This window comes from Falco cherrug, chromosome 4, assembly GCF_023634085.1.
Source record: "Falco cherrug isolate bFalChe1 chromosome 4, bFalChe1.pri, whole genome shotgun sequence".
NCBI classification, from domain to species: domain Eukaryota; kingdom Metazoa; phylum Chordata; class Aves; order Falconiformes; family Falconidae; genus Falco; species Falco cherrug.
In genome coordinates this window covers 27,437,918-27,465,760 of record NC_073700.1, presented here as the reverse complement: position 1 = coordinate 27,465,760, position 27,843 = coordinate 27,437,918, and the positions used below count along the sequence as shown (strand labels likewise).

Here is a 27,843-nt window from a genome sequence, read left to right as displayed (position 1 = left end):
TTAATGTCAGTGTTTAATACAAAAAACAATAGAAATACAGCGAGGGAATCCTTATCACATATGCACCCCACGGTTTCCTTCCAGTGTGTCAGCAGTCTGCTCTAGCAGACTGGAAAATAAAAAAATAGTTTTTAAAAAAATCTTCAGAAATTACTCAAAACAATGCCTATGGTTTCACTTGCTCTGTAGCGTACATATTCTTTAAAAGTCAGCCCACATTTCTCTGTATAATCTCACCACTGGATTCTTTTTTCTTCAGCCCTGGAGGTACTCGCCCTTACCAGGCTGCTAAGAAAAGCAGCCGTGGCAGCCGTATTTGCACTTCAGGCAAGATGATAAGATTGAAGCAGCTTTTCAGCTGATGACATACAAGCAGATGGGCCAGCCCTGACCTGGTCATGGGGACCAGGCTGTCCCCTCAGGGAGGGACAGTCACCTCTACAGGGAGCCTGTTCAGAAAAAGTAATTAAGAAAAAAAAATGCTTCAATCCACTGGCTCGCACCTGGGAGGAGCTGTGCTGTTTCAGGAGGCAGCACCAGGTACTTTGGGGTACCAGGTAGGCACTAAGTGAACATGCAGTGCTATTGCAGTCCCCTATTTGGGGGCATATAGCAGAACAGCAGGAAGGAGGACCCCAAAAACCTGCCTCTCAGTGGTTTAGAACATCCCCATTTCTGCTGGCACAGATGTTCAGCCTTCCAAGAGGTCAGCCAGGCACACTTTGTAAGCACTAAAACAACTTAAAAGAAATACAGAGTGTTTTGTTTCATTTTCCTTCAAAACCTAGTGAGACAGCAGCTGCTCTGATATAACTTGTCCTACCATCTTCCCCAAAGAAGTGCAAATTAGAGCTGGGAAGGTATGAAATGCAATCATCTTGCCTTAGCAATAGGAGGCTGCTTCAGCAAGAGGAGAACAGCTGCCCCCTTTAAAAGTGTCAGCGAAGTGAGTGCTGCCAGAGCCCCAGAACAGAGGCAGCTCAGCACGGCTCCCAGGGATGGATGCTGGGCAAGGGGCACCCACTGGCCCACCCATGGGTCCCTAGCAGCAGCCAGGTGGGACTGAGTGCTGCCTGCCTGCCCCTTTTCTCCCCATCAGTTCTGAGCCAGCATGGAAAAGTTGCAGCTCCAAATTGCTGCTCACCAGACGGGGAGAGGAGATGGGACCTGCCATCAACATCATCAATCCCAACATACTCCCATCCAGCCCCTCAAAATGAGGGGCTTTGCGCATGTGTCCACCTTGATCCATCTTGGTGGTTGAATCCCCTTGACATAGGGCACATCAGCAGCATTTGCTGACTTTTGAATTTCTCTTGGACTGTGTTTGCTTTTGGGTAATCCTCACAGACCTGTGCCATGACACCCCACACCCTCACTGAGCGCTGAGGAGGGAAACTCTCCTCTGACAACCAGAGATAAAATACAGACCTCCACGTTTCTCAGGGTACTGCTGCTTTTTGCCTTCTTTCAGCAAATCTCTCCCCTTCCCATGACCCAGAGCAGCTCCCACCCTAGACCCTCCAACACACATCAGCAGCAAACGGGACCTTCTTGCTCCAGCTGCTCCCCTGAGCTCAGTGTCATAGCCTTCGCGTGGCACCAAGGTCCCTCCCTGGGCACAGTGTGCACAAGAGGCTGGAATGAAGGACCAACCAGTCTGAAATTAAAAATGAAATCTGCTTTCCAGCCATTCAGAGGGAATAAAAACAGGGCTAACTGGCTCTTTTGCAAGAATCATTTGCTAAATGACAGCATCTCTAGGATTCTCCAGGAAACCATCAAATCGTGTAACGAACTGTTACCAGATGTCAAATCCCATTCACTAGGAAATTTGCTGAACGTTACAAAAACCAGCCCTGAGTGAATGTCTTTCTTAGGGGTCTCATCTCTGCCATGGAGAAAAGGAGGGGACTGGCTCCTGGGGACAGCAGCATGGTCCCACGCTGTGCACGGGGCTCCGGCTCAGCCCCTGGAAAAGGTCAGGCTCAGGTTTGCTAATGAGCGTGCCGGGCTCATGGCCACCTTCCACTGCTCTCTCAGAGGATTGCAAAACCCTTGCAGAGTCAATCACATAAACAAACAAGATTTTAGGCAGTGGTAAGGAACAAAAAAAAAAAAGGTGGAGAGGGAAAAAAAAACCTATCCTTGAGAATCATCTATGCAGCAGAAACCCCCAAATACATGATAGCAGGTAAACACAGGAGTGTGTAAGCTTTTCAAAGGAGGCACTCTTTTATAGCATAGATGATCATAACAGCAAAATAAATCATCTTTCTTTTACCATAAAAATGTTTTACACCATTCAATTAAAACCTCTGAGATAAAATAATTTCTCCTGGGTGTTTTCCTTTGCTCTTCTCTTTCTGTCAGAAGTCATTTCAATATTTTACTATCTTAGTAATAAAAAATACATAATGGCTTGCCAGCCAGTATTATTTCAGCAGCTCGTTCACTACATGAAGAAATTCAGAACAGTCTTTTGCTGCACTTTACACTGGAGATAAAAATGTGTGCCCGAGTGCCAGGGGCTGTGACAGGAGCAGGTCATTTTCTTGGCATTGCCCCGAAGGCTCTGGGCAGCTGGGGAGAGCCAAGCCAGATTTCTGTCCCTAATGGCTGCGGGTAAGGCATTGCACAGCCACGCTTCCATTTCTTCCCCCAAATCCACATGAAAAAAAAGAAAAAGGGAGGTGAATCAACACTTCTCACTCAGCACAAATAATAAATCTGTGCTGCCCAATTGTATCCTTTAAAACACTATATGCTTAAGTGGTCCCAAGTGGAACAACGTATCTTTCCCCTAGTATTAAGAGCAGCAATAAATCTACAATTACTTTATTACTCAGTTGTACTAAAAAATGCATTAAGCCCTTCTAGCAAATTCGAGTTTTATAAAACAATTACTTGATTCTGACATTAGAAAGAGTCTAAGTCGAATGAGATGTCGCTGGATACTTTTCAGACCACGTGTTTCATTTTGAAACTGATCTTCTATCATTGAGCTGTGGTGTCACTAGAAAGAAATTCCCTAAGTTAAAAAGGGTAAGGTACATCTAGGGTAAATATCAGGAAAAGGACTTACAGTAAGGAACTGCAGGTCCACACAAGAAAGACTTGCTTGTGTTTCAGGAATGCGTGTGTATGTATATAGACACGCATATGCACACACACATGTAAATAAAAACATCTAAAATACTTTTCTGCACATCTTTTAAGAAAACTCCCTTCTGTTAGATGTAATGGTATTTTCCCTTCTTGTGCAAGAACAAAGGGATAAAAAGCCCCTTAGGAAACAAACATCCCGTCATGTCATGCAAAGGCCCCATTAATAAAGGATGAGCAAAGAGGAGGGCAGAAGATGCAGGAAACAAAAGTAGAGCGCTGAGCCTAATTAGACTGTTCCACAAAATTTCTCAGGAGGCATTCACTGAAGCTGAGGAGGTAAATATTTTATAAGGGGAGCTCCCTTTCTCTTCACGCTTCTCCTTGTGCCCTCTCCTGAACTAATTACTTGCTTTGTAGAGGGAAACACTGCTAATTTTAGCTTTATGGGGCCCTGCGTGGAAAGCAAGGGAAGTTCCCTGGATGACTGGGATTGTGGCTCACATCTGATTGCAGGGGTGGCTGTTGCTGGAAAAGGGGTCTGTGCAGCGACTTGGCAAATGTGCTGTCCTGGGTATGTGGGGTGGCCCCACATTGTGTGGCCAAGGACAGGGCTGGCGATGCAGCAGGAGCTGTCCCTGGCAGCTGGGGATGACACAGTGCCCTCTGCTTGTGTCCTCCAGTTCCCACTGTTCATCTACTGGGCCACCTTAGCTCTCCCATCCACATAAATCATCCCTATGCTGTCCCACCCCATGCACACAGGTTGGGAAAAGAAGAGACAGAGAAAGTAGCTACTGAGGAATTCAAATTGTTTAGATAGCAGACAAAGAAATAAAGACAGAGAATAAAAGGGAGAGAAGGAGGAAGAAATACTCCAGCCTTCCAAATTAAAGTCACTTAGAAATCTTTTTGTTCTTTTTCCCAAAAGAAAGGTTAAAAAAACCTACAGAAAATATTTGCAGCTTTAACAGAAAACACCTGGAGCCAGCCAGGTCATGAGGGAAGTGCCTGCACATGGGAATGCGAGGTGCTGAGCATGGCTGGATGGGTAAGAGCACCGAGGAGCTGGGGCAGCTCTTTCCCTGACCTGCCCACTGCTAATGAAAGGACTAGAAGGGGCTTATAAGCATCCAGCACAAAAACCTGGCTATAAACTGGTATTTTGGCATGTTCCCTGATGCCTCAGCATTCAGCAGCAGCTTCAAGGCCAAGGCCAGGCTGGGGGAGCATGTGTGGGCTCCTGCACGTGGCTGGAAAAAGCCTCTTCTCCGTAAGTAGCTGCCAGCAGGTTCCAGGGAGGGGAGCGGACCCGGAGTCCCCACTGAGCCCCAGCTGCATCCAAACCACAGTGTTGGGGGAGACTGTGCAGATCTCAGTTTCCCCACTGGGAGCTCAGACAAGCTTCTCCATCCTCCCAGGATGCAAGGAGTCAAACCAAGCATCTAGCCAAACCCTGCCCAGCAGTGGGAGTCTGAGGAAAAATATAGAGCGGTAGTGGCGGGTCCCTGGTACATAATCCAGCATCCCACACTGTGTGCCTTGGGACCTCCTATTCCCTCTCTGCCCTGTTCCCCACTCCTTTGAGGGCACAGCCGGAATAAGTCCTTGGGCTGGCACAGCCCTGCTTACTCTTTTGCTCTCTCTGACACCAGAAAGGAGAAAACCTCTGGGGGATCAGCACTCCCTCCTTCTCCTGATCTGCCTGGCTTTTCCCCAGCCTGGCACCTGCAGACCAACCCTGCCTACGTTTTGTTCTTTATCCCAAAGGAGGGAGGATGCTATGCACCGAGCAACTGCCTGAAGCACTGGGGCGAGACCCCCGGCTAGCCCCACAGGGCTGCGCACCACTCGGTAGGAAAACCTGATTCATCCCTGCCTGCATGGCGGAGAGTGTATCCCAGTTCAGCAGACTGGGGTTCACCTTCTCATTGTCTGTGCCCAGCTTAATCCATTGCTTTTTAGGCTTCTCAGATGCTTTGCCTTCATTTGTTATCTCTCCTATTTCAGCTTACAAAATCCGAGCCCTGGGGTTCCCACGATGTTGGCAGCAGCCCTGTCGCACCTGATTTTTGTTCTTTTGCCAGGGCAGGTGCTTCTCCCCTTAGCAACATGGCATGAAGGAAACAAACAATATGAAATCAGCAATTGCAAGCAGCACACAGTTTTTCAATGTATTTTTTTTCCCTTTTCTCTTTGAAAAATACTAAGAAAATGAAGAACTGGGCTGACAAATTGATCAGTGTGTGGCTTCCCTGTCCTTTGTTCAGGGATTTTTTTGCAGTGGTTCTGTCCTCGTGAAGCCTGGCTGATCCGAAGGACTCCCTGACTGAGATGTAACATTTCCCTCAACTCAGAAAATCCGCACTGATCTTTTAACAGGATTTCCCATGGTTTGGCTATAATGTGGATTAAATAAAATAAAAAAGCCACCCAGCTTTTCCCTTTCAGCTATGGGCACTTGCTCAGTCCAGTGTGCTTTTATGCTAGGGAGGAGATTTGGAAGCTGTGGGGTGGCAAAGCAGAGAAATGGTTTGATCTGCAAACGCACACTGAAGCTCTGTAAACTCCTGTAAGTTTACAGCACAGCTTTCTGTGCTAGACTGAAAAGCTGCCAGTGGAGGAGAAGGCATTGCACCTGACTGCAAAACACTTTCCACTGAAATACATATGCACAGATTCTAAAGAGGTGGCATCTTAGCAAGCCTCTTCATGCTAATAGCATCTCGTCTTTACTGATTATGAATAATAACTAAATACTAGTAGGAAGTGAATTTTTCCCTCCATTCTCATTCCCTTTGGGCCTCCCCAGGGTTTCCATCCCCAGCTGCTGTTCACCTTGACCTGGACTCCTGTTGGATGCATACCCCTTCTGCCGCTCCAGTAGCACCATACAGGCAGACCTACAGCTTCAAGAGCTTTCAGAAAATGTGGCCTCTTCACTAAGCCCAGGGCCAACACGATGGGCCAGAACTGTGTGACGGGGTTGGGTTTAGGGGTGGGAGCAGCCACCATGCCCTGGATGAAGTCTTTCCTACAGGAGCCTCGAAGCCTGCACACTTGAGAAAGGCACAGACATGCACTGAGACACCATCCTACTGTACCACACTCCCTGGGGACTCCCCAGGGATGATGAGCTCCATCTCATCCAGCCCCTGCTGTGATAGAAGAGATGGACAGGGCAGGGTGGAGGGCGACATGGCCTTTCCCCGCCTTCTGAGGGCCCCGGGGCACAGCAATGTCCTGATGCAGAGCTGGCCCCACAGAAAGCATCAGAGACAGCATGGTGCTGGGATCAGTCAGCAGCAGTGAGCCTGACACTTCAGATGGTAAAAATCCTCCTGCTCTTGCCCCAAAGCCCACTCCAGACACCTTCACTTTGCTGGCTTTTCCTCAAAGCACAGCACAACCAACTTTTGCATCTACCCCCTGTGCATCAATAGCTAAAAAACACCCGATAGCAACAGCCAAACAACTCCCCAGAGCACTCATTCCTGTGTTACAATTATACTTCAGGCCATATGAAAAATTCATCACTATAGCACAGCCACGCTCATTAATCCCCCCCCCCCCAAGCTTTTCTTGACGCTGCTCCCTCACCCCCTTCCCCCCTCCCTCTGCATGGGTGCATAAGAGAGACAGAAAGGAGGACTAGGACTTCTCCAGTCATGTTCGTTTCCTTCCCTGTTCGAGACAACTAATGAGATCTGCGTGGGCGAATGTCTCCTGCACCGTGTCGGATCTACTCTCACATGGATCGACGCATGTGATGGGAGCACCGTGGGGCATGTGTGCATGTGTGTGTGTGCCGGATGCGCTCACGCCGAGCTGGGGGCTGTGCATACAGCAGCTGATGCACAGCCACGCTTGCCTCCCTTAAAGGTTAAATCAATCCATTATCCTTCTTATTAGGCTTTTTCAGGCTGGAATAGCTGTGCAGAAGGGAAGGGGGTGGTCTCTTCCCCTTCCTCGAGCTGTCAAGGGAAGGAACTTGATAGGATTCAAGCTTTAACCCTCATCCCCACCTCCCAGATCTCTGCCAACATGTTGCCAGCCCTCTATCCTCCCCCTCCACAAAAGCCCCCTAAAAGGAGCAGCAGTGAAAGGCTTTTTGAATGCTGGAGCACTGGCACTACCAGGCTAGCCAGCTGGGAGCAAGTTACGGACTCAGACATCTGTATCCAATGCTGATGTAAGCTGCACATTGTTTCTCGCTGCTTTGCTCCCCCATAAAAGCTTTTTCTCAGTGCTAATCTGCTCTTTTTCCCCTGGACAGGCTGGAGAGATTAGCTCTGTGCCATGTGAAATGAGCTGGGCAGGTCTCAGCCCTTCCCATCACAGACAAGCAGTAGGAATGAGCACCCACCGAGGGCTTCAAAGATGAGGTGCTGGCACTCTAATAACATAGAATTTATCATATCAAGGAGAGGAGGAGATGAACAGATTTTAAAAACACTAACAAAATGGATACCTGGTCCCACAGAAGAGAAAGAAAGGCTGAACCCATGGGTTGTTCATTTCTACGCATACTTACATCAACCACGGGTCCAGATTTCTGGATACAAGTGGATAGTTGCTTAAGGCCAATTGGTGTTTTTCTGTCATCATGATTTTGGTTTGATTTTTGAGCTGGAAATTCATCTTCTGCAACACACAATATTTCCATAAGAAAATTTAGACTTTTCCATTGTTTTTTCAAGGTGCTGTCACAAAAAAATCAAAAGCCTCAGGTTAAAACTGAATCAAAACCAGTGCTTTTCTCTTTAGCCCAACATTATTTGCTGCTTGAAAACTTCATGGATGTTTTAATTTGCCAGTCTCCAGGACTGTCAGTTCATGCATCCCCCCCAGCCTTAGGTATTTAGCTGGGTATGAACTTTTCTGGTTCCACTCTGTAACTCTTCCTTCAGATTAGGTTCTATATTAAAAGCAAGAGTTAAAATTTTATACTCAATTACCTAAGAAACAGGACACCCAGCAAAATCCATTTACACAAACCTCCAGCGAACTCTTCGTCTAAAAATAAGCTAATTTCCTGCAGTTAAACCTCATACCTGCTGCCGGAAACCTGAATCATGCTGCCAGCAAGATATCAATCTCAAAAACACAAAAAGCACCTTTGGCTTTTGAAAACTATTTGGAGATCAGTGGGTGGATCCTAATAGATTACATAAACTATCCTGGAAGGTCTACGAATGAAAATGTAGAGTGGTAAAGCCAGTGCAAATCAGAACCAGCTGGATTATCCATCTGGGGTCAATCAGCAGGAATCCATGGTCCTCCATGGAGCTCTGTTGATTCATAGCAGTTGACCCACGTTTTCCCTTCAGAAGCCTTTAATTTCAGTTGGTGTGAAAACAATGGGCAGGGTTTAACTCCGGCCTGTGGTGTTAAGAGTTCTACCCACTACAAAAAACTTGGTAGAGGCAAGACATTAGGAGTGCTCCTCTTGGAGAGTGATGGATTTCTCCTACATGGACTGTTCCTTGGTGGGCTTCTCACGAGAACAAAATCACCTTCTTACAAAGTTAGCTATTGTTTAGCCAGAAAATTTGAACGTGCCATTTTTTATGAGGCATGGTACCAAGCGCCTTTACTCAGCTCCCTGCATATACCCAAGTACAGCTGCTCTCTTCCCTTCCTTCAGTTCACTCTGTAATTATATCACATAAAGGCAATCAAGTTCCCTTGGCAAGATTTATTCAATTCATCCTCCTGGGCCTAATCTTCTAACCCTACGTGAGTTTATTTAAGGCATCACGATTGGAGTGCTGGAGTGCCTCCTTGCCTGTCATGCAGGGCTTTGCACAGCTTCTCGAGGGAGACAAGTAATGCCACTGTCTTCAGGCGGCTGGTGGGAAGGAGATGTGAAGGAAGTGGTTCCAAACCCACTCTCCTTTATAGCTTTCCTCTCCTCGGGTACAAGGTGGTTTTGGTGGCCAGTGACTCTTTACCCACTTGGTGCTCTTATGCTCCGTCAGAGGCACGGGGTGTCTTCAGGAGACCAGAGAGAGGTGCATCTGCAGCTCCTCCTGGCCTTTATCCCAGCCACTTTCCATCTAGTATTTATTCCATTCAGGTCAGGGAGTTATTAATCACCAAGAAGTCCTGTTCATCTTTTTAGGACACCACTTCTGCTTTCGGTTTTCTTCACCGCCTTGCCACTTTTTCAGTTGCTCACTCTTTCTGGGCTGGGTAGCATTTGAGGACTGCAGGAGGAGGTAGCTTCTCTCTCCTTTCTCATTGGCAATATCTGGTTTGATGCAGGTTTCCTTTTCTTCTCACCACCATCGTGACTGCATCCAGCCCTCAGCTCAGTAATCACTGACATCCAAACAGGATGTTTATGAGCTAATTAAATCAATAGCTTAGGGTACGCAGGTCTACAGATCTTACCAGGTCTTTCCCTCTTCCGTGCAAGAGTTTTTCTACAGAGTTCTTCTCACACACTACTTTTGAAGCCTTGATAACTCCCTCCCACCTCTCATATGGCCAAAGGTGAAAGCCTTTTATTACTGCAACACAATGAGCAAAATATTCCCACTGTTGGACATGACAGCTTTGGATGACCAGTTCTGCACAGTTCACAGGTCCCTCCTCATGAACATACCAAGCTCCATTATAAAACTAGATCAGCATCTTGGTCTCCTTATTTCCATGTGAAAGTCATCCCAGAGTCTTTCTCCTCCCATGATTAGAAAAGGTCAATTAATGTCTAGCCTAAATTACAAGGCTGGGTTCTCCCACATCTTTGTTCTTTACAAAGTTTTCTATTCTCTGTACTTACTCTCAGCATCTTCTATTAGGAGCAACTAGTGCTCATTTTGGTGGGAAAGGTGTCTCTTTATCAGCTCCCGGCAGTCAGGCGGGTCTGGCCCTGGCTGACCTTCTGTACATTGCCTCAGCCTGAAATTCCCCTTGAGAGCCAGATCCCAGGACTGCACACAAACTCCAGTGAAGGTCCTCTCAGTCCCTTGTACAATGAAGCAACATCACAGATGAAACATTTGAGGAACACTTCTGCATTTTTTTTAATCTCAGCTTGTTTATAAGCTGCACTTTGCTTTGATCTTGGACAGTGATTTCTATCATCCTTTCCTGAGGAGGATGCAGTGTGCGTTTAAACAGGATGTGGTGTGTGTGTGCACATAGCACTGAGATAGCCAAATAAATGATGAAAGGAAAATAAAGAGGCCAGAGCACGGTGTTTGAAGGTTTCCCTTTGAGGCAGCTTCACCTCACCACTTGGCAGGCAGCTAGTCATTTTATTTTTTTCTCAGTGGGATTAATTACATGGCAGGCAGAATTCAAGGAGTGAGATGTCAAAACTTTTAGCTTTAATATGACTTGTCCAGGTCAACACAACCCAGCTGAAAATCAGCATGTGTTATACAGCATGTTCAGTGCCTTACAGCAAGACCAACATGACAGTAATGGGCACGCTACCCCCGAGGAGTCTCAATTCTTGGGCTCTCCCTGTGAGCATCACTCCGTGCTGCATCCCAGCAGAAGTATCTGGCCTGGCACACACTGTCCCATTCGTTTGGTCTAGACAACATGAGTTCTGTGACTGGAACTGATTTGCAGATGGAGGTTTTCTCCTCTTTGCTTATACTGTGTCATAGGTATGAAGAAATTGCAGGAGAGTGGATAGACTGGCTGTGCCAGTCCTGCAGGCGTTTCCAGTGCTGTTTTCCCAGCAGTCCAAATGCACTAGGCCACAGTAACCCTGGGGTGTCCCATGGGAATTTCCCAGGTGACATGTACACAGGACCAGTGGTAGCTACACAAACATGGGGAGCTCACACGGGTCACCTGCCCAGGCAGCTGCTCCTCAGCCCCTTGCTAAGGAGGCCACTTGCTGTTACCCACAGTTTACTTCCACACATAACTGGCCATTTGTGAACTTCTCTTTGCCATGGCAGACTCTGATTTATACTGTTATGTGATGCATTAATTAACAGCAATTTTGCCTTCATTCGAGCTCAAAGAGAGCAGCTAGTAAAGCATTCACACATTCATATGCTGCTTTTGCAGCCTGGGGAGAGGTGCTTGCCTGCTCCCCTTTCTGAGCTGCAGCCCACTTGCGCTGACCTTGCTAGCTCAGGGCACTTTGCCGGTGGCTTTTCTCATGTTCCCCAACTGGAAGGACTGTTGGTCTGTTTTCACATCTTACAGTATGTTTATGTGCTAGTGCTATTTTTTCAGTTGGTTTCCCAAGGAAACCAGGCTTACGTGATTATCCTGTGTTTGTGTGTGTGTGAGAGAGAAAGAGGAGTAGTCTCCTTTTAATAACTTTTAAACCTGTTGGGCAGTTGCACCCAAATTAGGCAGCAAGGTTAGAGATATCATCTTCTATAGACGTTATTTTCACCAGACTGCATTGAAAGTAAACCCATGGCATTTGTGTCCATACTGAGAAACAGCCTCAACCAGTGGGAGCTTAACTCCACTGTAGATATCAGAGAATCCACCCAAAATGATCCAACTGCCCAAGTGAGACCAGTTGCCTTGTGTAAAGGAAAATGAAGTGTGTGAAGTATTTATGCAGTGACCTTGTGCATCACATATACATGAGAGGGACAGAGCTAGTGAGAGCTAGGCTGGGAGTCATGTGGGGGGGGAACCTGATGCAGCGTACCAGCCAGCGTCTGCCTCTTGAAATATCGATTGAAAACCCAGGTTTTCAAACCCTAACACCGCTGGAAGTCTGAGTCCTTTGATAAACACCAAAATTGCCTCAGGGCCCTACAATTCAAAAATTAGAGCCTTCCTGAAGAATTCCTCTTTGTTACCCTCCTGACAATGCTTCACTGGCTCTAGGAAGCAACCGCAGACAGCAATCTCAACGCTGCAATTAATTTTTTAACCAGCTTTCAAAGAATCTTTCAGTCAAGGGATCTTCCTGGTCTGCCATGTGCTCCCTTTCACGTGGGCCCCAGCTTTGATGTTTGAGGGGGAAGGCTGCTGGGACGCGAGGGCAGCAGACAGTGGTGTTCGGTTGCCTGTGTAAAAGGAAATGAAGAAACAGATCCAAAGTGAGAGACAAAAAGGGTTTTTCCAGCTCAGAAGTGGGAAGTTTCAGCAGACAGCACACAGAACAAAGAGATTTCTTTCCTTGCCGGTTTATTCTTGGGCTTTCAGGCTGTCTTATTTAGGTTATATTCCAATACACACTGAGCTTGGATTAAACTGCTTTCCCTTCCTCCTATTGACAAGATGGCAAAGGCTCAGGGCGCTACTGGCCTGTGCAGTGAGCAGCAGCTCTGCCGAGCGCTTTGCTCGCCTGACACACCCCATTTGAGTCCAACAAATTCTCTCCAAGGCTGTGCTAATGCTTTCTGCCTAAGAGGGGATTAGGATGGTCTGCCTCAAACTTCACACCCCCCTCCTGCCCTGCTCTTTCCTTCCTGGGCCCCGGCCTTTGCAATAAGGAATAAATCACTGTAAAGTTTATCCCGGCTCGTGTTCTTTTGCAGTAGCAGTGGCTTCTGTTGTTTAGCCATTATGGCCAAAAAGTTTATTTCCAACTACGCTCCTGGCGCTCCAGTGCAACCCCAGCCCTTGGGTTTGCTGTGGCTTGACACAAGCTCACTGAATGGCAGCTTCTAAATACACGAAGCTCCAAACAGCCCCATATTTTAGCCTTAGATGCAGGCAGGGAGAGCTGCGGATGCTCAGTGGGCAGGCGCAGGCAGAGTTCAGGCTCCTGGATCTCAGTCTTGTCTGCCTGGCTCTTTGCCACTGATGGTCCTGCTCTCTCCCTTCCCACTTGGTAATACTGGGATTCAACTTGCAAAGTTTAACTTTTTTATTGTGTTAGGAGGGAATATTAATTCCAAGTCTCTGCCTGTTTGTCCTGTCAGCTCCGCAGCCAAGCTAGCAGCAGAGGCAGGGCTGTCAGCCCCCTCCCCTCGGCGCACTACACGCAGCCCCCATCCCGTCTCACGTCATCAGAGCCCTCAGAACTGTGATTTCCTAGCTTTTCCCAGAGTCAAAGATCACGATAAGACCTTGGTAGATAGTTTCTGCATTTAAATCTTGCAATTAAAATTCACAACTCTGCTGGCTGCTAAAAATCAAGGACTAACAGAGTTGCTGGTGTTATGATATATTGTAAATTTTTCCATCCCTGCTTAATCCATTAGCAGGGCAGTGAAAAGCAGCTGGTTGCCTCTGTTCAAAGAAGCTTTGTGACTTTATTCCTGCCCTTCTCAGATGATCTGTAGGTATCAACCCCCTTTTCCCCCACACTAACAGATGAACATAGTGTAACCTCAAAGCAGTTAAGTCTCAAACTCTGTTCAGCTTGGGAGATGGTTGCTTTGATTTTAGACTAAAGAAATCTTTGTGTGTCCAAAAGCTTGTCCCACTTCCCCCCCTGCTAGTATGTACATGGTCTAATAAATGATGCTGTCTCTCCCTACAAACTTTGCTGCACTTTATCCTCATACCTCCAACAATACTGTTTCTGCTGTGCTGATGTTGCTTGGTTTTTTTTCAGCTTGGATGGCATGTTTTGAATTTACCTGCCAGGTGGTTGCTGTGATGGATAGATTTCCACAGAGGTAAAGGCTGAGCCAAGAGGAGGGAGAGGAAAGCCCTGTGCAGCTTTCCCCAGCACACAGGGGGAGACTGAGCTGTCACTGCCATTAATCAGAAAGCTGTCAGCACCGAAAGCAACCACTCCAGAGACCCACTTCTATTACAGAGGGAATAACAGCCCTGGGGAAGAAAGAGCCACAGATAGGAAAGGCATCTGCAAGGGACTCTGCAAATGCAGCAGCACCCTGCTTCTGGTGAAATTTAGGGGCTGGCTTCATTTTGTAATGAGCAAAGAGATTATTAGAAAAGGAAGGTTGCACTGGATGGAGCTGATAAGGTGCCCTGCACATGCATGAAGAATAATCCCCAGCTGCCACTCATCCTACTGTCCTGAGCACTGAATTCCTACGGGGAAAGCATGGAAAAGTGGAACCTCAGTGCCCACCTCTCTCAAGGCAATGGTAACAACTTCATGTAACCTGTACTCAAAACCTGCCTCACTGTGTCAGAACACTCAAGCCTCACTGGGCTGCAGCAGAAGATGGTGTAAAAAAGCACTGCACAGGCAGCTCTGTGTCTTTCTTATGTTGGTAACACATCAGGAAAATACTCCTCCAAGCTATACTAACCTACCAGTCTGGCAGCAATAAAGTATTAATGCTTGCAAAATGCATAATTTACCCATATGGAACGTTTACAAGCCACACTGATTTCTCATGAGTATATGCATATGTTCATCTAGGTACCCATGCCTATATATTTAGCTGTATTAAAAAAGCCGTACTTTGATTGCATCTGATTTGTTGAGTGATCAAGCTCACTTGCATCTATGGCTCGTTGTTGTTATTTACCACTTTCCCAATCTGAGTCATCTGCATTCTTTATTAGTAATGATTCCAGATTTTCCTCCACGTCATTGACACAAGTATTGACAAGGCACTGGGATGAGAAGCCATCCCTGAAGGCCAGCACTGGGCACACCCTCACTTCGTGCTGGCTCTCTCTCATTGATTATATCCAGAGATCTATTTCCATATGCTAACAATGAGCTGCAGATGTTTTTTTGCCAAGGATTTCAGGGGAGGTAAAACTCAGACTCATGTGAGCTGTCACAATTGATTCCATAAATTGGATTGTGTTGAGTTTTTGCTCAACTGCCAAGATTTTGCACTGGAGGTAAGGCAGGGCAGAAGCAAACAGATTTCATCTAATTTCATGAGAAATTTACTTCTTTTGGTGGGTTTTTGCAGTGGAAGAAATGCTCATGTATAAGGAAGTGTAAGCAATCAGCACACTCCTACCATCCTTGTCATTGCCTGCAACATCTATAACCTGATGAGCAGAAATGTCTTTCCAGGTATCATGGAAAATGTATCAAAATACATTTTATATTGTCCAGAGAAATAATTAACACAAGAATCAATTTGGCCTTGCATATGTTTTTTCTTAGTAAGTCATTGAGCCATTAACCTTGAGAAGGTCAATACATTGTCCTTGTTGAATTCAAGTAAAGCAACATTTAGAGTAATATTTAAAGGCAAAATTTATTCATAGTTTCTTAATACGCTATTGGTTCCTAAACTACAACACCAAAGTAGCCTTTCTGCTTCCCTTGCCACCTGCCCAGCATCCCCATCCTCTCCTCCCCTCCTCAAGGAAATGAGATAAGATGAATGAAGAAGTAGACAGGCCCATCTTTCATCTAAAGAAAGCCTGAGTGATGCAGGTAATTTGGAGGCAGATTTATTGTCATGGTCCAGCACAGACTGTGCCACATTTTGGTGTAAAGTACAATTTTTCATCAAGGCTTACAAGCCCTATTCAAATTTCACTAAGTCACCAGATAAGTGCGAAGGTTCCTATAAGGTCTTGGATCGGGCACTCAATACAGGTTAGTATTGTTAAGGCATAATTTGATGGTGCCTGTTCCAAAGTCACTTCAGTATCAGAAAAATATTCTCATCTGGTTCACTTTAATCAGCCAGCAGTCCGGGACAACACCTGGAGCGGATACCAAGCTATGCAGAAAGAAAGAGGAAAATTAGAGGAAATTAGAGACATCTTTGGAGAGCTCACTGGGAAACAAGGCAAATGCAAAGGCTGTCCCGCTCCTCCAAGGATCAAGAACAAATGCCTTCCTCTTCTGTAGCACAGACACGAGTCCCTGGACTCTGATTCATTCCTAGACCCTGCCTCATCCCTGGTCTACTTTGAAATCACCCTTTCCTGGGTGTAGTCAGATCACCGCCCAGTATCCTTATGTAACTGGTGGGACAGCAGGCACTGAGCTCTCTGCAGATGGCCCAACTTTATTTTGTTACTCCCTGTACTCAGGACCAGTGCTTGCTTGTCTTCCGTTCTCTGAAAAGGAGAATCAAGAATGGCGTTTCTCTGCCCTTCCCAGACTCAAACCCGGCCACTTTGGGATGCCACGGCCATCTCCAAGGCATCCCATCCTCCCTCCTCTTGATGGACATGGGGAAGCCAATGGGTCTTACGCGTTGCATTGGTGTTCTGGGGATGTGACAGCAGCATGGCCCAAACTGCTGCAAAAACCTGGTTGTTTTGTGTGTATGGGCAAAGTCTCATGGGTTGAGACTGTAGTCCAGGTGCTCTTACAAAGTAAGTAGAGCCGCAGGGCAGGAGGGAGAACTGCCACGGGGTGCTTGCGTCATGTCCTCTCCTGGAGGCAGTCTCACCCATGGAGGCTTTTGTCTCCACACCCACGAGGGATTTCGCCCATTTCAGATGGGAAGAGCCAAGTCTTCAAACTGAGAAGTTCTGAATGCCAGAGGGGAAGAAACAGCTTTAGTGACCTGAAGTGCTTTCCAAACTGCACCCCTAAAAAAATATCCCCTTTCAAATAAGACAAGTACTGAAACCAGAGATTTTTCACGGCCTGAGAATGAAAATAATTGTTAAATAAATAATTTGGGGCTATAGGACCATTGTATGTAAGTGATATGAAAATAGGGTTTATTTTGATTTAGATGTTTTTGTCATTTCTTCTTTTAAGCTAAAATTGACTCTTTCCTTTGTCCTACATATTTTCAACTTATTCTGAACCCTAAATCAAAACATTTTTTGTTTGAAAAATACAGATGTGCTTGTTTCAACAGTTTCAATGCTTCCCCCCAAAGGAAATGGTTTTGAACGGAGAAATTTGTCAAATCAGCTCCCATCAACAATTTTGGCTTTAATAAATTATACTTTCCTAAAGGGAAAGAAACCACAACAACTAACATTACACTAAAAAAAAAAGAAATAAAATCCTGACCAGTGACCAGTTCTTGATGTGGGGAACCTGAATTACAAGGGGCACACCTTGGGTTTGAGTGACCTCGTCATAAGTTTCACAGAAACCAGTGAAAAGACTAGGAAAATGAATGCAAGCATTGCAGGGATCTGGATGAAGACTGTCTTGGCCAAGTTCAGTGTGCCTTGGTCTCCCCATCTGTGCAATGAGGGCCACAGCAGTTAGAGCAGGGTCCAGCTGGGGTGAGGACAGGAAAGAGGGCAGAGGAGTTAGGAAGCTACACAGTGAGAACACGCTGCTGGATGAACTCTGCAGAGGATGCGGTTCACAGCACAAATTCAGATGTCTGTCAGCTGGGTGCTGGGTTAGCAGCTACACCCGGAGGCACAAAGGGTCTTGAATGGTTTCTTTTTCTCCAGAAACTCCTGTGCTCTTATATTCATTCTAAGCAGAACAAAACTAATTTTGAAAGCCCTGAATTCTTCACTCACAACTTCTTGCCTCCATTGTATGGAAAGCAAATATATATTCCAGGGCCATGACTTCTAATGCCTGACTTGTCCCACGGTGCACAGAGCATTGCAGAAGACAGCTCTGGGTCAGGGAAGGGCACTGCTCAACTTTGCCAGTCAGTCCTCACCCCAGGATCCTGGAGAGGAAAGCATCTTTTACCACACTCTGCCTGCACAGCTCTGGGCTTTGCATTGTAAATACTCTGCGGAAGTGATTCCTTCCCTGACAAAGAAATGAAAAAGTGTATTTGCTTAGGAAAAACAAACTTGTGTTTGCTGTCACAGAGGAAAACTGCAAGCTAAGATAATATGTCACTGTTTTGTTATCAGGCCACACAGGCGAAGTCAACAGCAGCTTATACAGGGCTCGTCCTTGAGGGACCCCTCAGAAAAAACTACTGGTGAGAAGAGAAAGGGACTGATCTGCTATGCTTGTTGCCTGGGCACAGGTCAACAAATAATGAATTTTGTGCCTGGAAAATTTAGGCAAAAATGTAGGAATGACAGCTGTCAAGAGGGAAGGTGAAGTGTGACAGGATCTGCCTGGGGCACTGCGGGATCTGTCTCCAGGGCTCTTTGTTTCAGGCTGCTCCCATCCTTAGGGATGGTATCATGGAACTGTAGAATTGTTGGGGTTGGAAGGGACCTTAAAGATCATCTAGTTCCAACCCCTTGCCATGGGCAGGGACACCTTCCACTACGCCAGGCTGACTTTGAACACTAATATAGAATAATCTCAAGGATAATCTAGAGACGTCTCAGGGTCCCTCCCAGCCCCTTTTCTCAAGGTCTATAAAAGGTGTCTGCTATAACCAAGGCTATAATGTTTCTCATTTGGCTGTTCTGTCCATGGAGGGACTTTAGGAGGGTGCAGAAGACACTTTCAGCCAACATGAGGCAGCCTGGTGATTCAGGGCAGGGAGAACTTGTGGGTGGTAAGATGTGCTCTGCAGACATTTCAATGCTTTGTCACTGTGCTGCTTTAACTCTTCCACAGCCTGTTGCACATCCACAACACCCAACAGTTGCAGTGCCACTCCCTCGCATTTTTTGTGTGTCTTCCACAAATGTCACTGTTGGTCTGGGGAAAATCCAGCAGCCAGCAGAGATCCAGGAAGCCTCATCTTGTTGAAAAATGCTTGGATTTTTAAGGGGAAAAAATCAAATTACAACATGACTAACCTCACAAAAAACACAGTCTTGAAAACAGTCGATCCCAGATTGGACCTAAAATCTAGTGTGAGAATGGAGGTGGGACCCACAGTATAACTGGTTAATACTTTGCAGAGGAGAGAAATGGAGGCAAAACCCTAGGAACTTGTAAAGTACAGGCTCCTCACAGAACATATTCTGGACAGATTTTTTTTTTTTTTTGGTAGCTCAGGACCAGAAGGGACCCAGTCTATAAGGAATGAGAAAGCAGTCATCACTGAGGGTGAGAAATAATTACTTTAAAACTGCAAAGTAATGTTAACTAAGATGAAGAGGCAAAACGTGGTGCAGCCTTGACAGAAATCTGGATATATGTTGCCTTTCACAGAATTACATGGGTGACCTCCACAGCTGTAAATGGAGTGACAAACAGCAAACAACTCAAGAACATAAAAAATAACACTGAGATGTCATTAAACCTGAAGTAAATAGTTGATGAAGCAACTCGAGCAACCGCTTCCTCATCAAGAATGCCACAGTCCTGACCTTGGCAAGAAATCAAGTGGACCCATCCAGAATAATCTTGCTACTTCACATCCAGCATAATTTGGAAGTTATGAGGTAGTCACGTCCTCTAGTGCCCTTGTTGAATTTCCATTTATTAAGTGGAGTATTCAGTATCATTCTCCCCTTTTCATGCCACAACTTCTTGTTAAAATACGAAGGTGGAATGGAAGAAAAAGTCTCTGTGTAAAATTCTGGCTGAAAGATCATGACCTCAGGAATAAACATCTGTCAATTGAGGAGTCATACAGACTGCTTAGAGATGGGAAATGCTGTGATAAAGCTGGAAGAGTGCTACAAAACAAAAAGCTGCACATATAATAACTTGGTTATTACAGAAGCACTTGCCAACTGCCTCCTTTGAAGAAATGGCTTGTTCAGTCTTTTGCAGAGATAAGAAATACAGGAGCTGGGCCCAGAGGTGTGTGCAGAGCCCAGTGGACAGTTGTGGGCAGCCTCCACCCAGGAGGACACAAACCCAGGCGTTGGGATGGAGGCCAGCCCAAAGCGAGGTGTGACTGTGGGCTCACTCTGCTGATGCAAGGACGACAGTGTCCTACTCTTGGCTCCCTGCTAGACCCAGCCTCAGGGCAACCTTTGCAATTGATTCTTTGCCTTGGGCCGTTTCCACATTGCAGAGAAGACATGTGTTCACATACCATGCAACTGAGTTCTCCCAAAGTGTCTGCAAAGCTTCTGCAAAGCACCACATCAATCATCTCCTACTTTTCTACTGCTCCGTTAATGAACAGAGTTATTGGTATTTCAATACTGTGAATTAACAGAATCAGAAAATTAAATTATTCAATCCACAAGTGGTTTTGCAGGTTCATGGTATTCTTGTTCATTTAAGTAAAGCCATTCTTTGAACATGTTTGGGCAACAGCATTGCTACTGTAGCAGAATAATTGCTGTAATTGTCACAAATTGTTAACTCAGCAGGTGACACAGTGAAGTGCAGTTTGTTCAAAAATGAGATACGTGAACCAAGCAGCCCTGGAAAACAATATACTCCTCTGAATAAATATCACAGGAAGCTTTACATTTCATCCTGCTCTTGGTAACTTTGGATGGCTTTAATTTTAACAGTTGTGCATTCAATTAGCAAGTAAACCACCTGCCTGAAGAAGACTGGGCACAGTCAGTCATCCTGTCTGCAGCACAGTCGAGGCTTGCACTGAAGCTGACTTTGCTTATATGTTTTTACTGTATCTACATCTGTGCTCATTTAAGTACAGGAGCTGCTGAAAGTGTCAGTCAGGCTTTGCTGTGATTGCTGTACTCGTCAGTGATGTCTTGATAACACCAATAACCTTCCTTCCCCCACTCTGTGTGCCTGCACTATATAATACAAGGCACCACAACAGCTGTCACTACCTGGATTTCTCGTTTGGTCAAACCATCACACGCACTTCCCATTTGGTAAAGTCATTCTGTAAAATTAAATGAGAAGAAATCTGGAAACAAAATCTCCGTATCTAAAAGCCTTTTTTTTAGGGAAGGTCAACTCTATGTCTAAGCAGATGGAGCCCTTTTTCATCTAAAATTTCTGGTAGTAAACAGATAAGGGTAACAGTCTTTAACTGATTTTACAGCTCCGTGCATGTACCTAATAGTGAGCAAAGGATTTCCTGCAAACTCCTTCCTCAGGCAGTGGCTATGGAAGGTTGAAATTTGTCAAGGTGATTTTCCAATTTTAAATGTGGGGTTTTTTTCCCTCCTGAAGTCAGACATTTCCATTCTGATGGATGTTTGCTCATTTTCTGATTTCTTTTTTAGATATCACATCCCCACTGTTTCCAGAGGACAAGGGGGACAGCTGACTAAAAACAAATGATTTATTTTTTTTAACTTACAATTTACAAAAGGAAGACATGTCTTTGTAATTATAATCCCCCCGACCTCTTTTACTGGTGAATTGTTACCAGCTTTGACAAGTTTACTGTGACAGGGAGATCTGCTGAAGAAATGTGATGTTCCATACAGACAGATGACTGAAGATCACCTTTTCCCATTTTTTCCCTTATGAGGTCTCTTAAGCTGCCACCCTTTAGTTGCCAGGTGGGTTGTATGGTGATCATCTAAGACACAAGCCTAAATTCCCAGTGAGTCTGGAAAACCTTCTACAGAGTGCTGGCACTGCTGGCTGGCTGGAAAAGGCTGGAGGGAAGGCAACGTAAGAGCTAGCTCCAAGGCAGGGGAAACTCCTCATCGGGTTGTACTCTATTTGGAGTTCTGTTGGAAATAAAGTGGTGCTCTTTCTCCAAAAGCGATGTGCTTTTAAGAAGCCAGACTCATCTGAGCTAATCCAGTGCCTGCACACACGACAGTGCAAAGGCCAGATTCTCATTCCTCTCATTCTGGGGTAAGACAGTGTCGTGTCACAGCCAGGCACTAATGAGAGCAAGTTTAGGGTTTGGAACTTGCTTCAGGCGTCACAGTGTTTCCCATAAGATTCCTACAGACACTCTCTCCGATAATTGCAGGGATGATGTTTTACAGTAATGATGAAATATTGCTTTTGAGAGTGGTGCTTTCACAAATAACAGCAATTGTGTTCAAAATAGCAATTCTGAGGCTGGCTGTGCAGGTAAATTACCCGAAATATCTGTAAAGGCAGTCAGATAAAATAACTGGAACAACACTAGGGCTAGTATGATGCTCTGGGGGCAGCTAAAACACTTCTTCCCATAAATCCTTTAAGTCCAACTTAATAACTTCCTCGGCGAGCTGACAGCCCTCCCCACAAGGACTTTTTCTTTAAATTTCTTAATGTGCAAAAGTGAATATTTGATTTCATCTGACAACAGCAAGACAGATGTTTCGCTTAAGGTTGGGAATGAGTCAGGTTCTTCTCTGCCTTCTTTGCAACCTGTCCTTGCCTACTTATTACAGGAGTAACAATGCCTGCAAGCATACACACAGAGGTCAGCTGGAGGATGGGGATACAACAGCCATGACCAAAGGCTATCTGGGCAACTCTTCACTCGGTTAGATCCAGGTATATTAGTTTATGAAAAGGAGTCAACACAGCTTATCCAAAAGAGAAGGATAAACTGTATTTAAACAGCTCAAAGCTTCCTTGATTTCTACTGCCTGGTGCTTTGCTTTGGCTGGCTCTAAGCCTTCAGAGTGGCCCAGCCACCAGAAAATGAAATAAGGCTCCATTCAGGAAAGTCATTCAGACTGGAACATTTGCTTCCAGTCCTGCAAAACTGCTGGTGCCCGAGCAGGGAGTATGGACAGCTTGTTTTTCAAGAGAAGAAAACCACCAGAGATGTCAAAAGGGAAAGGCTAGGCAGAGTGGAACTGTTCTCTGTACCGTTATGAACCTTGTGTAAGAAGAGTTAAAGGACATAAGATCCAACAAAAACAGACATAGTCTGGAAATTAGAAAGTTTTTTGACTGTCAGAGGAGTGGATTTTTGGAGAGTATCTTCACAGCAATAATGAGGGCAGGCTGTCAGATACATTTATGGGCAGGTTTATGTGACACGGCTGCTTGCAACAGCTGGGGTTGGTCACCACAACCCAGGAGGGCTCCTTTGGTCTTATGGCTCACATGCCCTGCGCTGGCAGACGGGAGCCCAAGGAGGCTGTGGAAACACAGCCCCCAGTCCCTCTGTGGTGATCTGCCCAGGGACTTGAGATTGACTCCATCTTTCATGCACACTTCTGAGATCAGAAAAAATTATAAGTCCTGTAACAAGGATAGTGAAACAAAGGCAAAGCAGGGAGGCAGTTTACAGATACATTTATTGTCTGTGCACTCTGCCTCTTACTCTCTATTTTTGAGCTTGCGTGAACAGACACTCAAGACGGAGAGGAAATGGAGTCGCTGCTGTGCTCCTGCTCAACTCCCTTATTTCTGACTTCTGTTCATTTTTATACAGGACCAGGAGGAATTTGTGCCCTCTGCACTTTTCTGGGATCTAAATACATTGTACACTTCATTCAAACTGCAACAACCCTCAGATATTGGTGTGCCCCCAAGTCAGTGCTATTTATTCTGGGAGAGAGTCCATTTTGCTTTGGACTTTGCTTTTGTTTCTCTTGGAGCTGCATGACATTGCACAGCTTTTCTAAGGATAAGATCACAGACTATGCACTGTGAAGATTAAGGGGACTTGTTCATGGGGATACTGTGGTTTTGTTAATGGACAAAAAAGGAGATTTTTGTGAGCTCAACTTACATACAAAATGAATGTACATTACTGTATTCTAATTGCAAATAGCTTGGCTGGGGCTTTAAAAGCCTTTCATTCCAAGTCCAGTGTTTGTCAAATGTCTTTTAATACTAACCATGGTCATAAAGTGCACATTATTATTGTTAATACTTACAGGAGTCTTTTCAGCAACTGCCCTGCTCCCACACAGTCCAGCACAAATACTCTCCCTAGCATGGAGGATTGGAAACAACATGAATTAAAAGGGACCCAGATAAGAGGAAAATAACTGGTTTCATAAAGACTGTGAAGACTGAAAGAACTCTTAAAAGGCTGAAGACCCAGAACTGCCTAATCTGAGTGCGGACACCCCCTCCACTCCCCATCCCGCAATGCTGAACTTGCAGAACTTTACCCTTACCCTTCTTTGTCCCTATTTTAGGTTTAATTTTCATAGGCGAAAAAAACTTGCTTCATTTCACTCACTGGATTTCATGCACCAGAACAGCAGGGGAGGGTTTGGCTTTTCAGTGCTGCCAGGGAAGATCTGTCTTGTCTCATTCTGGCCAATGCTGGGCAGAAGACCCTGGATGAACATCTCGCAGCCACCCTTCCCTGCCCACTGCCAGCACATTTGTGAAGAGCAGAACTGCCGTTAGCCTTGCTACACAAGCTCCCATGTAACTTTGATTGTGAGATCCCCATGTTCAGAGATTAAGACAGAAATCTGGATGAAATTCAGATGTCTCAGTCTGTGAAGGATTAGGACTTAGGGTAATGAATCCCACTGACTTCCAGTGAGACTTCAGCGAACTCTTAAGTGTTGACATCACTTTTGAAAGTACTCCCAAATTGCTGCAGGACTTTATAGTTTCAGTGACTTGACCAAGGCCATGAAAGAAAGCCTGTAGCACAGCTAGGCATTAACTCAGGTCCTCTAAATCTCTGTGAAGTCCTTTAGATTGTAAAGAGCTTGATTAGTGCCATGCCCCATGTAGGTCTTCAGCTCTTTTTCTTAACACTGGGTTAAGCCTCATCCCATTATTATCTCTTTAGGAAGCATTATACAGCAGTAAAACAGTAACATGTAGAAAAAGATTAAAACCCCTTAGTGTTGTTAAGTGGTTTAATTAGTTGTGAAACAGTTGAATAAGAAGTCTCATTTTGGGCTGTGATAAAGAACACTGATTAGCAAATATTTACCTGGAGGAGGTTGTGTGGGCAAAAGAGTAGTGGAGCTGGGGAGAAGCAGGCAGAGGCAAAGGATGAACTAGAAGCCACTCAGTGCATTACAAACACAGCGGGTAACATCCACAGCCCTGTTGGGTCATCTAACTCCACCACAGCAGAATTACAAATGGAGTTGAAATTAAATATAAACCACATGTAATGTTATTCAGCAAGCGTGATACAATGCAGTGTAATAGCCTGATATTGTATATTAACCCTGGGAATTAGTAACCAAATTGCCCATGCCAACAACAAACAAATATCTGGTCTGTAGGGCTGAGAGAAGAGACGTTCTTGCTATGCAAAGTCATAATCTGATCATTTTGCAAGGGACTTTGGAGATAAACAGCCCAGGAAAGAATGTCAGTTCTATCTACATACATTAGTGCAATTTACATAAATTACTTGCTGTGAAAGATCAATATATGATTTTGTTCATGGCTCATATGTCTTCTTCTCCTGTCACCCCAGAAGTGAAGCAGAGGGTGATCTGTGTGTCAATGCATGCATGGTCTTGTCTGGCCAGGCTGATGTCAGCCCCCAGCTCTGCCCCTGCCAAGACTGGCCAACCTCCAGTCTAGGCTTTTTCTCTGGGCATTTAACATACTCTTCCAAGCAAATTAAAAAGTATAAATTTCTGCTTACACTACACTCAGGTACTGTGTCTGAAATCACTTCAGCTGACAATGTCAACCATGACCTCTTTCCTCAGCTGTACAAGGCCAGCAAGGGCAGACTGAATGTTTAAGCTCTTTGGTTTAAGTTGGGAAAAAAGCGCAATTGTCTGGAAAATGTGAGACTGCAAGAAACTGTGTGATAAGATTATGAATGCCACAAACTGTTTGCATGAAGTGTTCAAAAGAAATCCTATGTTATTTTTTTCTGGCTGAGAACTTCTAATTGGAAATAGCCTCTCCCAGGCTTGTCCAAACCCTAACGAGAACTGATGAATCCAACAGGAGCAGGGGGAAATCTCCAAGCCAGCAAGTCCAATTCTCTCCTTTCACAATAGCCTCATTCAAACATACCAACCTCTACCTTAATGTGAGGCTTTGGGTACAGAGGGACTTCAAACTTCCTTCTAGTCCTTAAAATGGACAACCTCATTTGTCCAAATATTTCTTGGCTTCTAGAGAGATTAATAAAACAGTAACCTGCATGTCAGCAATTCTCGGGCTGTCTACCACTGTGCCTCTTACTGTAGCAGCCCTTGTGGAGAGTATGTCTAGCTGTGCCAGAACCAACCTGCCTTTCAGATGTGCGGAGATTTCCTCTCCTTTTTGCAAGACTTAAAACCTCTCCTTGAAACCTGGGCTCCCTTGGCAAAGTATTTTAGCCTAGGTTCCCCCTCCCCTTCACTCTCTTGACTGCTGGTCTAGCAACACAGACTCTTTTACCCTGAAACTTTCTTCCCCTAGCCCCTTAAAAAAATCAACAACAAAAAAAGCCAGATGGCATAGAAATGCCAATGCTAGTTTAATGGTAAATGTGAGAAGTAAAACAGAAGAGGGAAAAGCAAAGAAATTTGTAAGCAGTCCCACTCCAGTCAAAGCAACCCAAGGAAGCAGGTTCTCCAGAGATGTAGTTCTTCTGGAATCAAACATATGGCAAATAGATTTTCTATTTTAAATTCACAAGCAAATGTTGGAATTTTCAAGCCAAAACCAATACACTATTATTTTCTTTCCACCCAGCAGTCATGAGGGTCTTCTACTCTGTTTTGCTACAATTACTGAAAGGGCCAGAATTGAAAACTGTGGCCTCACTGAAATCAATGGCAAAAAAATCCTCAAGTTTAACAGAAGTAGGGTTTCAGTTCAACCCTGGCAGACTTTCACACTCAGAGTAGCTGCTCAGCTTTGGCATACTGAAAGCAGCAGAATCTCCTGTAAGATCCTGGTGGCATTATCATGACATTGACGACCCCATGCCCTCCCTTGGCAAGCAAGAATTGACAGCTCACTCTAATTTTAGAATAAGTTCACTGAGTGGACATTCTTGGGACTTAAAACTAAAATCTTCACACTTCTAGCAAACGTACGTCTCCTGCTCCTCCCAAGCTGACCACACTCCGGCATGGTGGCACTTTGCATCGCAGAGAGCAGGTGCATGTCAGCGTGTCACTTCCCACATGCCACCTCTCAGCTAACATCCCTCTCTGTCAGATGGCAAGTGTGATCCTCATTGGTACCAGGTTCCTGTTAGATAATATTTATCAGCAACACCTTCCTTTCCACAGCATACGCAAGCTCAGAGCAGCCAAACTGCTAATTTATCCTATAAGCTGAGAGCCAGCGAAGCACAGGGCCCTGCCTCCATCCCGGGAGCCTGGCAGCGGGTCCTGCCTGCTCCTTTGGCTTTTTTCCTTTCCACCAGCTGCCTTCTAAGCCAGTTTCCACAAAAGGGCTGGGAGATGCTGGGACTGAGCTGCTGCTTTCCCCCAGACTAGCAGAGGCTGCGTTTCAGACCTGGGAGAAGGCATCACCCTCCGCTGACTTGAATCTGATGAATTTCTTATTAAAATTATTATCAATTGTATCTGCACTCAGGACTAGGCTGACAGTTATAAAGCATTCTGGGGTCCTTTGGGAAGAGAAGCACTTTTTAAATGTAGGATGGGGTTATTAACGATAAGGAAGGCATTATAAGTATATAAAATTAGCCTGCTGGAGACACCCACCTCCTGTTCCTTATACAGTGTGACATCCTTATGTGTCTCAGCTCTTATCAACAAGGAATATAATTTCATTAGTAAATTAGAATAACTCCAACTCTCCTAATTATTAATTATTTCCTATAGCTTGTTAAAACCAACTTAGGCATTTAAAAACTGGCTGGGTAAAGACCACAGCCAGGCCTCCCCACAGCCCCCTCCCTCTGGCGTGCCTCCAGCATGGCCCCCAGCCTCAGCGGCGCGGCCATGGGAAGCAGTGAGACCCGCTGCAGCCCGGCCTGAGAGAAACCTGCAGCCCGTTGTCACCTGAAATCTCCATATTTACTTTGAAGCTGCAGGAAAACGGCTGCCTAAGCACAATCCCGGCCACGCACAAGGGTCCCCTGAGCATGCTCTGGAGCACTTACCAAGCAGGACAGCTGCTGACTAGGACGGAGTAGTGTTTTTCATCTGGGGATGTTTTTCAGGTTGGTCTAAAGGGAGCAGAAGGAAGAGCTGCTCCACAGCCTGACCACCCTGCTGCCATCCCGCCCAGCCCAGGCAGCACCAGCTCCCTCACGTCGCCGGCCGCGTCCCCTCGTACAGCTGCGTTGTGGGTAGCTCTTTATTAGAGAGGGGCGCAGGCTCCCAGGCCTCGCT

The 27,843-nt window shown here is 45.5% G+C and overlaps 1 long non-coding RNA gene across 1 annotated transcript; it reads right to left on the bottom strand.

Moving 5' to 3' along the window:
- Window positions 1-27,843, bottom strand: LOC114017236 (uncharacterized). Its single transcript, XR_003562159.2, has 3 exons — window positions 27,612-27,843; window positions 7,640-7,749; window positions 1-2,655 (listed from the first exon to the last, which is right to left on the bottom strand). It is a non-coding gene; the product is annotated as an uncharacterized LOC114017236 (long non-coding RNA).